The sequence below is a fragment of the Diceros bicornis genome (assembly GCF_020826845.1).
Source record: "Diceros bicornis minor isolate mBicDic1 chromosome 30 unlocalized genomic scaffold, mDicBic1.mat.cur SUPER_30_unloc_3, whole genome shotgun sequence".
In the NCBI taxonomy this organism is placed as follows: Eukaryota; Metazoa; Chordata; class Mammalia; order Perissodactyla; family Rhinocerotidae; genus Diceros; species Diceros bicornis.
In genome coordinates, this window is record NW_026690901.1 from 2,533,643 (window position 1) to 2,545,333 (window position 11,691).

Below are 11,691 nucleotides of genomic sequence, written 5' to 3' on the forward strand. Positions count from 1 at the left end.
AATTGATATAATATACCTGTTAAAATAAAGTTGATGTGTTGTCTACTAAAGAGCATTCCTTAATTTTCCCAAACTTCAGTCATTCATATGCCACCTACACAATTTTGTTCTTCAGTATTTTACTGAAATTGACTTGATTTTTTCTTTAAATAACTCACTTTTTAAATTTAACTTATTATAAAAGGAAATTTTATATCAATCCCATAAATGAAAAACTGGTTATCACTTGCAACAAACAGAAGGTGACCCAAAAAACTGGTGGGTGTATATTTATAACAAAATAATTCTTAAATTCCTGTTAGTGAATTACTGTCTGAAATTTCTCTGAGCCTAAGGCCTGCATTTTCTGTTTTTTTAAAACAGGAAAAGTGAGGAATGTCAGTAGACTATCTATCTCAATGAAGGATTCAGTGTCATTTAATGGTCCCCCACACATATCCTCTTAAAGTTACTTCTGGGGGCCAGCCCGGTGGCATAGTGGTTAAGTTAGCGTGATCCACTTCAGTGGCCCGGGGTTCACAGGTTCTAATCCTGGGCATAGATTGACATACCGCTCATCAAGACATGCTGTGGTGGCATCCAACATACAAAAGAATAGAGGAAGATGGACACAGGTGTTAGCCCAGAGCCCATCTTCTTCAGCAAAACAAGGGTAGGATCGGTAATAAATGTTAGCTCAGGGCCAAGCTTCCTAACCAAAATAAAAGTTCCTTCTGACACTCATATGTGAAGAAACATTGCTTGAAGTAGCTATTGAGCACTGGATCAAAATCCTGCCAGAGAAGCAGATAGAAGATAGAGTCTCTGGCTTCATAGAATTTATAGTCTTATAGGGAAGAAAAGACCTGTCTTCCAGCATGCTTGCCATGGATTAAGAGTTAAGTGGCTAATAAGTAGGACAGAGATCAAAGGAAGGAGAGAGGCTTTTGACTGGAAGCAAATCTTTAGAGTAGAGGGGACCTTTGCACAGGATTTTGAGGTGTAGATGGGATTCCAGTGAGCCAGTGTTTGTAGTTTCTTTGTCAGCACCTGTCATCAAGATATTTCTTTAACTCTCCTGAAGACTAGCAGCTAGGATAAATTACGAGCATTGTCACAGGGACATAGAATGCTCTGTGTTCACAAGCATTAAGCCACCTGGGAAGAGTATTGATTTTTCTTTACAAAACTTAGTTACGAGGAACCTAAATATTAAGTAAATTAACTTTTTAGTGTCAAACACTTAACTCTCTTGTATTTTTTCCCAGTTTTCCAGAACTGCTCAGTCTATGAAGAATACCCCTTATGTTAATGAGGTATCAAATGATGAAGCTCTCCTGGAAAGATATAGAAAAGAAATAATTGATCTTAAAAAACAGTTAGAGGAGGTATGTATGAGCCATGTATTTCAGTAAAGAATATAGAGAGATTTAGAATTCAGAACTGCCTAAATGCCCAGAGCCTCTTAAATCATCTATCTGAGTTCTACAACCTAAATTTAAAACAAATAGTTTTTAACTAAGGAGAAATCAACTCATAAAAATTTTAGTTTACTATAAACTGAAAGGTATGGTTTCTTGAAATTATTTTAGATATTGTTTTTCATTTCCAAAGGGCAAAATTTGAGATTTTCAAATGGGCCAAGTAGAGATGCTTTTTTTTTTAGAGATAATTTTTAAAAATTGTCACAAATACATAGAGAGTTAGGTTAAAAAGAGTCTCTATCAATAGTTTTTAAAACTACTTTGTTTCATTTTAATTATCTTGAATTCCTCTTCTAGCCCTAAGATAGCAAGCTAATAAGATACTGTAATTGCTTGTCATTGTTTGTTTTAACCGTCACGGTCCCCTATTCTGTAAAAATCTTACATTTTAATCATCTTTTTAAAAATGAGCTAAAATATCAAATGGCGGTCTTATGATAGCACTTCTTTTGCTATAGTTATTCAAGTCTCTGCTTTAAGAATTCTCTGCCTATTATTTATATATTTTCAGTCAATTAATAAAATTGCTTTAACAGCATTGATATCTTATAGATGACATATAGAATAGTGATATGAGAAGAAATGTATATTTTACTTCAAGTTTGAGAAACTATTGATTATGGTAACTGCATGTAGGTGTTCTGTAGGTAGGGCATATTTTACCTCAATAAAATTAAAATTCTCATAGCTCACAAACAAATTTATATATATATATTTTAATTTTTTGTTTATTGCAGTAACATTGGTTTATAACATTGTATAAATTTCAGGTGTACATCATTATACGTCTATTTCTGCATAGATTACATCATGTTCCCCACCCAAACACTAATTACAACCCATCACCACACACATGTGCCGAATTATCCCTTTCGCCCTCCTCCCTCCCCCTTTCCCCTCTGGTAACCACCAATCCAGTCTCTGTCTCTATGTGTTTGTTTGTTGTTGTTATTATCTACTCCTTAATGAAGGAAATCATATGGTATTTGACCTTCTCCCTCTGACTTATTTCACTTTGCGTAATACCCTCAATGTCCATCCATGCTTTCACAATGGCTGGATTTCATCATTTCTTATGGCTGGGTAGTATTCCATTGTGTATATACCACATCCTCTTTATCCATTAATCCCTTTATGGGCACTTAGGTTGCTTGCAAGTCTTGGCTATTGTGAATATCGCTGCAATGATCACAGGGGTGCATGTATCTTTACGCATAAGTTTGTAGCAATACAGGCCTATTTCATCAAACAAGAAAAATCTCAAATAAACAATCTAACAATGCACCTAAGAGAACTGGAAAAAGAAGAACAAACAAAGCCAAAATTCAGTAGAAGAAGGGAAATAATAAAAATCAGAGCAGAAATAAATGAAATCTAGAGACTAAAAAAACAATGGAAAAATTAATAAAACCAAGAGCTGGTTCTTTGAAAAAATAAACAAAATTGACAAACCTTTAGCTAGACTCGCCACGAAAAAAGGAGAGAAGGCACAAATAAGTAAAATCAGAAATGAAAGTGGAGAAATTACAACACATGTCTCAGAAATACAAAAGATTATCAAAGAATGTCTTTTACGACTTTACCACTTCATCTCCTCCTAGTGGTGCATACTAACTTACTTTTTTTTTTGAAGTCTTAATAGTTTATAGCATTGTGAAATTTCGGTTGTACATTATTGTTTGTCAATCACTATATACATGTCTCCCTTCACCCCTTGTGCCCACTCCCCCACCCCCCTTGCCCCTGCTAACCACTATACAGTTTTCTCTGTTTGTGTGTTGGTTTATATTCCACATATGAGTGAGAGCATGTGGCATTTGTCTTTCTCTCTCTGGCTTATTTCACTTAACGTAATACCCTCTAGGTCCAACCATGTTGTTTCAAATGGGACGATTTTGTCATTTTTATGGCTTACTAGTATTCCATTTATATATACTACATCCTCTTGATCCAATCATCAGTCGATGGACAGTTGGGTTGCTTCCATGTCTTGGCTGTAGTGAATAATGCTGTGATGAACACAAAGGTGCATAAGCCTCTTTGGATAGTTGATTTCAGGTTCGTTGGATCGATTCTCAGTAGTGGGGTGGCTGGATCATAGGGTATTTCTATTTTTAATTTTTTGAGGACTCTCCATACTGTTTTTCATAGAGGCTGCACCAGTTTGCGTTCCCACCAGCTGTGTATAAGTGTTCCTGTTTCTCCACTACCTCTCCAACATTTGTTGTTTTCTTGTCTTGGTGATTATAGCCATTCTAGTGGGTGTAAAGTGATATCTTAGTGTAGTTTTGATTTGCATTTCCCTGATGATTAGTGATGTTGAACATTTTTTCATTTGCCTATTGGCCATCTGTATATCTTCTTTGGAGAAGTGTCTGTTCATTTCCTCTGCCCATTTTCTGATCGGGTTGTTTGTTTTTTGTTGTTCAATAGTGTGAGTTCCCCATATATTACGAAGATTAACCACTTGTCAGATATATGTTTTGCAAATATTTTCTCCCAGCTGGTGGGTTGTCCAATCATTTTGATCCTGGTTTCATTTGTCTTGTAGAAGCTTTTTAATCTGATGAAGTCTTCCTTGCCTAATTTTTCTTTAGTTTCCCTAGTCCGAGTAGACATGGCATCCAAAATGATTCAAATTTCAAATAGTTTATTGCCTATATTTTCTTCTATGAGTTTTATAGTTTCAGGTCTCACCTTCAGGTCTTTGATCCATTTTGAGTTAATTTTTGTGAATGGTGATAGCAGATGGTCCACTTTCATTCTTTTCACGTGGCTGTCCACTTTTCCCAGCACGATTTATTGAAGAGATTTTCCTTTCTCCATTATATGTTCTTAGCTCCTTTGTCGAAGATTAGCTGTCTGTATATGTGTGGCTTTATTTCTGGGCTTTCAATTGTGTTCCATTGATCTATGTGTCTGTTTTTGCACCAGTACCATGCTGTTTTGATTACTATGGCTTTGTAGTATGTTTTGAAGTCAGAGATTGTGATGCCTCCAGCTTTGTTCTTTTTTCTTAGGATTGCTTTAGCTATTGGGGGTCTTTTGTTGCCTCATATGAATTTTAGTATTCTTTGTACTGTTTCCGTGAAGAATGTCGTTGGGATTCTGATTGGGATTGTGTTGAATTTGTAGATTGCATTAGGTTATATAGACTTTTTAACCATTTTTATTCTTCGAATCCATGTGCATAGGGTCTCTTTCCATTTCCTTATGTCATTATCGATTTCTTTCAGTAATGTCTTGTGGTTTTCATTGTATAGGTCTTTCACCTCATAGTAAGATTTATTCCTATATATTTTATTCTTTTTGAATCAATTGTAAAACTGTATTATCTTTTTGAGCTCTCTTTCTGTTAGTTTGTTATTAGCATACAGAAGTGGAACTGATTTTTGCAGGTTGATTTTGTACCCTGCGACTTTGCTGTAGTTGATTATTTCTAATAGTTTTCCAATGGATTCTTTAGGGTTTTCTGTATATAAGATCATGTCATCTGCAAATAGTGAGAGTTTCACTTCTTCATTGCTTATTTGGATTCCTTTTATCCCTTTGTCTTGTCTAATTGCTCGCTAAAACCTCCAGTACTATGTTGAATAAGAGTGGTGAGAGTGGGCAGCCTTGTCTTGTTTCTGTTCTCAGAGGAATGGCTTTCAGACATTCCCCATTGAGTATGATGCTGGCTGTGTGTTTGTCACAAATCGCCTTTATTATGTTGAGGCACTTTCCTTCTATACACATTTTGTGGAGAGTTTTTATCATAAATGGATGTGGGATCTTGTCAAATGTCTTCTCTGGGTCTACTGAGATGACCATGTGGTTTTTGTTCTTTGTTTCATTGATGTGGTGTATTAAGTTGGTACCAACCCTGCATTCTTGGTATGAATCCCACTTGATCATGGTGTATAATCTTTTTAATGTATTGCTGTATTCAGTTTGCTAATATTTTATTGATGATTTTTGTACCTATGTTCATCAGTGATATTGGCCTATAATTTTCCTTCTTTGTATTGTCTTTGCCTTGCTTTGGTGTCAGGGTGATGTTGGCTTCATAGAATGTGTTAGGAAATGTTCCATCTTCCTCTATCTTTTGGAATAGTTTGAGAAAAATGGGTATTAAATCTTCTTTGAATGTTTGGAAAAATTCACTGGAGAAGCTATCTGGTCCTGGACTTTTATTTTTTGGGAGGTTTTCGATTGCCATTACAATCTCTTTACTTGTGATGCATCTATTCAGATCGTCTATTTCCTCATGGTTCAGTTGTGGGATGTTGTGTGAGTCTAAGAATTTATCCATTTCTTCTCAATTGTCCAATTTGTTGGCATATAGTTTTTCATAGTATTCTCTTATAATCCTTTGTATTTCCATGGTATCTGTTGTAATTTTGCCTCTTTCATTTCTAATTTTATTTATTTGAACCTTTTCTCTCTTTTTCTTAGTAAGTCTGGCTAAGGATTTGTCAATTTTGTTGATCTTCTCAAAGAAGCAACTCTTTGTTTCATTAATCCTTTCTACTGTATTTTTAGTCTCAATGTCATTTGTTTCTACTCTAATTTTTATTATTTCTCTCCTTCTGCTGACTTTGGGCTTTGCTTGTTTTACTTTTTCTAGTTCTGTTAGGAGTAATTTAAGGTTGCTGATTTAGGCTTTTTAGTGTTTGTTGAGGTGGGCTTGTAGTGCTATGAATTTCTCTCACAGGACCACTTTTGCTGCATCCCATGTGAGTTGGTATGGCATATTTTCATTTGTGTTTGTTTCCAGATATTGTTTGATTTCTCTTGATTTCATCAATGATCCATTGGTTTTTCAGTAGCATGTTGTTTAATCTCCACATCTTTGTCACTTTCCTAGTTGTTTTCTTATAGTTTATTTCCAGTTTCATATCATTATGGTCTGAAAAGATGCTTGTTATGATTTCAATTTTTCTTAAATTTATTGAGGCTTGCCTTGTTTCCCAGCATAAGGTCTATCCTTCAGAGTGTTCTGTGCACGCTTGAGAAGAATGTGTAGTCAGCTGTTTTTGGATGAAGTGCTCTTTATATGTCTACTAAGTCCATTTCATCCAGTTTTTCATTTAAGTCAACTGTTTCCTTATTGACATTTTGTCTGGATGACCTATCCACTGATGTAAGTGGGTATTAAGATCCCCTACTATTATTGTGTTGTTGTTAATATCTCCTTTTAGGTTTGTTAATAGTTGCTTTATGTTTTGGTGCTTCTATGGTGGGTGCATATATACTTATAATTGATATATCTTCCTGGCAGAGGGTCCCTTTTATCATTATATAGTGGCCCTCTTTGTCTCTCTGAACCTGTTTTATCTTGAAGTCTACTTTGTCTGATATGAGTATGGCAACACCTGCTTTTTTTTCTTTGCCATTAGCTTGGAGTATTGTCTTCCATCCTTTCCCTCTGGGCCTCTGTTTGTCTTTAGAGCTGAGATATGTTTCCTGGAGTCAGAATATTGTTGGGTCTTGCTTTTCAAGCCATCCTGCCACTCTGTGTCTTTTGATTGGAGAGTTCAATCCATTTACATTTAGGGTAATTATTGATATATGAGGGCTTAATGTTGCATTTTTATTGCTTATTTTCTGGTTCTTTTGAATTTCTTGTGTTTCTTGTCCCATGTGTTTTGGACTGCCAATTCAGTTTGATAGTTCTGTCTTATGACATTTTTGGTTTTCTCTTTATTATCATATGTGATTTTGTTCTGATTATTTGTTTAGTGGTTACCTTGAGATTTGTATAAAAAATCTTGTGAATGAGATAGTCCATTATCTGATGGCCTCTTATTTCCTTAGACTACGTCCATTTGATCTGTTTCCTCTTCCCATTCTAAGTTATTCTTGTCACAACTTATTCCATCTTTTATTGTGGATGTGTGTTTAAAGTGATGAGGTTACATTTGTTTGTGGTGTTTTCCTTCCTTTGATCTTTCATTGTGGTATTTAAGTGGTTGCTAACCTATTCTGATAAAGATCTACTGTTTTTTCTGATTTTGTCTACTTATTTTTCTCCTTGCTCCAAGCTCTGTGTTCCATTTTTCTTCTTTTATTCAGGCATGAGGGCCTTCTTGAGCATTTCTTGCAGTGGGGGGGTCTCATGGCCGTGAACTCCCTTAGTTTTTGTTTATCTGGGAAAATTGTTATTTCTCCACCATATTTGAAGGGTATTTTCACTGGATAGAGTATTCTTGGCTGAAAGGTATTGTCTTTTAGGATTTTGAATATATCATTCCAGTCTCTCCTAGCCAGTAAGCTTCTGTTTAGAAATCTGCTGAGAGCCTGATGGGAATTCCTCTGTACATTAATTTTTGTTTTGGTCTAGCTGCCCTTAATATTGTTTCTTTGTCATTAACTTTTGCCAGCTTTACTACTATATGCCTTGGAGAGGGCCTTTGCCTGTTGACATATTTAGGAGACATATTGGCTTCACTTACTGGTATTTCCTGCTCCTTCCCCAGATTTGGGAAGTTCTCAGCTATTATTTCCTTGAATAGTCTCTCTGTTCCTTTTTCCCTCTCTTCTCCCTCAGGAATGCCTATAATTCTTATGTTAGATTTTCTAATTGAGTAGGATATTTCTTGGAGACTTTCTTCATTTCTTTTTAGTCTTAATTCTCTCTCCTCCTCCATCTGGAGCATATCTGTATTCCTATCCTCGATAATGCTAATTCTTTCCTCCGTATTGTCAGCTCAGTTCTTTAAAGATCTCAGACTCTCCTTTATATCCTCTGTTGTGTTCTTCATCTCTATCAATACTGATTGGTTTTTCTTTATGATTTCAATCTCTTTTGTGAAGAAACTCCTTATCTTGTTGAATTGCTTTTCTGTGTTTTCATGTATTTCGTTGAGCTTTTTTATGATAGCTATTTTGAATTCTCTGTCATTTAGGTTATGAATTTCTGTGCCTTCAGGGTTGATTTCTGGGTGCTTGTCATTTTCCTTCTGGTATGGCAATTTAATGTACTTTTGCAACGTGGTTGCTGTAGTCACTGTGTTTTTCCTCACACTGGAAATATCTGGTTGCATTTTCCCCCTCCTGCCACTGGGTAAGGGTCAAGGGCTGTGTAATCTGAGCGCCCTGTGCTCCGCGGCTGCTGGTGCTCCCTGGCTGCCTGTGCTGTGGCTGCTCTGACTGATCAGCAGAGCTGCAGCGTCGGGCATGTGGTTGGGAAGGGTTCTCTCTTTTGTGCTCCCAGTCCCTGGGGGGGCTTCTCACTCGCCTTTCATTATCTTCTCTCTTGGGGTCCTCAAATGTTGATGCACCCCTGCAGCAGTTCTGAGTCCTCTGTGTGGGAGTTTCCCACTGGCTGAGAGAGCTTGACGGGCTACAGTTTCCCTGCAGAAGGCAGCCACACCCCCCTTTGTGAGCCTCACAGACCCGAGTCACCGATCTGATGGGGAGGGGGAGGATTTCTCCTTACTTCTCCCCACCTCCTCGGGGGGCCCCAGCATGTCCACTCTCAGATATGCAGCAGTGTGGGACTCTCCAATGTCCCTTTGTGCTGTGTGAGTGACCCTTCTTGGTCTGTGACTGTCTCTTTTATTGTATCCTATCGGAGAAGAGTTCACTCTGCCATGATGCTGATGTCACTCCCCTTTTGCCCATTTTTAAATTGTTTTTTTTTTTAGAATTCTACATTTATCCCTAAGTGCTTTATTTATTTATTTTTTACAATTTTAAATGGGATCTTTTTCTTTTTTTTCCTGAGCAAGATTCTCCGTGAGCTGACATCTGTTGCCCATTCTACTCGTTTTGCTTGAGGAAGATTAACCCTGAGATAACATCCACGGCAATTGTCCTTTATGTTTTTGGATGCGGGACACCCGAACAGCATAGTTGGTGAGCGGATTAGTTGTGCGGCTTGGATATGAGCCCATCAACCCGGGCCACAAAAACAGAGCACACAGAACTTTAACCACTCAGCCATCGGGCCAGGCCCTAAATTGGGTTTTTTTCTTTTGTTGTTGAGTTGTAGAATTTCTTTATGCAGTCTGGATATTAACCCTTTATCAGTTGTATGACTTGCAAATCTTTCCACCCATTCCATAGCTTGCCTTTTTACTCTGTTGATTGTGTCCCTTGATGCACATAAGTTTTTAATTTTTATATAGTCCACTTATCTATTTTGGTTTTTGTTGCCTGTGCTTTTGGTTTCATATCCAAGAAATCATTGACAAGACACGTGTGACGATGTTTTCCTCTCATGTTTTCTTCTAAGAGTCTTATAGTTTTAGTTCTTATGATTAGGCTTTTGATCCATTTTCAGTTAATTTTTTATATGATGTAAAGTAAGGGCCCAACTTCATTCTTCTGTGTGACATAGCCAGTTTGCCCAACACCATTTGTTGAAGAGACTGTCCTTTCCTATTGAGTGGGCTTGACATCCTTGTGAAAGATTATTTGACCATATATGCAAAGGTTTATTTTGGGGCTCTATATTCTATTTCATTGGCCTGCATGTCTGTCTTTGTGCCAGTACTGCACTGTTTTGATTAATACAGCTTTGTCGTAAGTTTTTAAATCAAGAAGTTTCAGGCCTCAGCTCTGTTCTTTTTCAAGATTGACTTGGCTGTTTGGAGCCCCTTGAGATTCCATGTGGATTTCAGGGTGGATTCTTCTATCTCTGCAAACACTGTTAGGATTTTATAGGAATTGCATTCAATTTGGAGATCACTTTGGGTGGTGTTGACATCTTAACAATACAAAGTCTTCCTATCCATGAACATAGATGTCTTTCCGTGTATTTGCTGCTGCTTTAATTTATTTCAGATACATTTTGTAGTTTTCATTGTACACGTCTTTGCATTCTTGGATAATTTTATTCCTTTATATTTTATTCTTTTTGGTGCTATTGTAAATGGATTGTTTTCTCAATTTCCTTTTTAATTGTTTATTGTTAATGTATAGAAATATAACTGAATTTTGTAGTTATGTAAATTTTTTAAAGTAGACATTATATACAGATGGAAAAGTCTCCAGGACACACTGTTAAATAAAAGCAAATGCATACTACAGAATAATTCAGTGAGATCCAACTTATGTAAATAAACTTATATATACATTTATATACTATTCCTTATATAACGATCTTCTTTTTTTCCCCATTTACCCTGGGGTACATTATTCTTGCCTTGGAAAAGGAGCTTTCTCCTCCTCTATGCCTATGCTTCAGTCATTTTCTCCTAGGAAGCATTTTCACTTGCTTTGTATCTTGTGTTCTCAGCTTATCTATAATTTAGATCAACCATGGGCCAAAGGCACTTAACCTTGCTTTAAAATTTATAATTTCCACTTTTATGAGGAGAATGTTTCTTTAAATAGAATTTTGAAAATAAGATATAACAATCAGTAGCTGCTTTTAAACAAATGTAAAATGCAGGCACAGGGCCCCCTGAGAAAGGGCAGTAGAGGAGGAGTGAGGGGAAAGGGGAGTTACACTCACTGTGACGAGCCGATCTGTGGTATTATGTTCATGCTGGAATCATCTGTGTTGATAAAAGGGTCTGACTGGGCATTCTCTGGGGCCATTTTGTTCATCCAGGTTTCTGAAATCTGGGATGGGAGGCCGCGATCAGCTTGGTCTTGTGATATGTTCATGCTGGAATCACCCATGTGGATAAAGAAGTGGGTCTGGGCATTTCTGTCATCCCTCTGTTTTTCAGGGCACCAGAGGTCTGCACTAGTAGGTCTATCATGAATCCACTTCGATTTCCCGTTTTCAGTCCAGCTTGATGTGTCTCTCTCTGCAAGTGAGATTCTCTGGTGTATCTCAACAGAAATTTCAAACTTTGTGATTAGTTGTCTTATTCTCATATAAAGAACACAATTTTTTTTCTTTAATGATTAGAGCTATTAGATTTGCTCATAACCTTGGTAGCTGAAATACTTTCTAGGCTGAGTTCAGTTTTGAACTTTGTCTCACTCTGCTTTGTTTCTGTGTATATTCCGATATATAGGAAAAAGATGCAAGATTCTGAATTGTAGTATCTGACAGACTAGTCCCCAAGATTGTGTGTTCCAAATGTTAATTTCTTATGTACTTAGTAGTTAGCTCTGTGCTCATCTTTGTTATAAACTCGTGCCTATTGCCAACAGTAAGGGGGTAGGTAAGTCAAATATGTTTTGTCCATATCCAGTCTAGAGAATCGAGCAGCTACTAAAAATTATAATTTGAAGATGATGTAACAGCTTGGGAAAATGCATATCATCTAATCTAAGTGGAAAA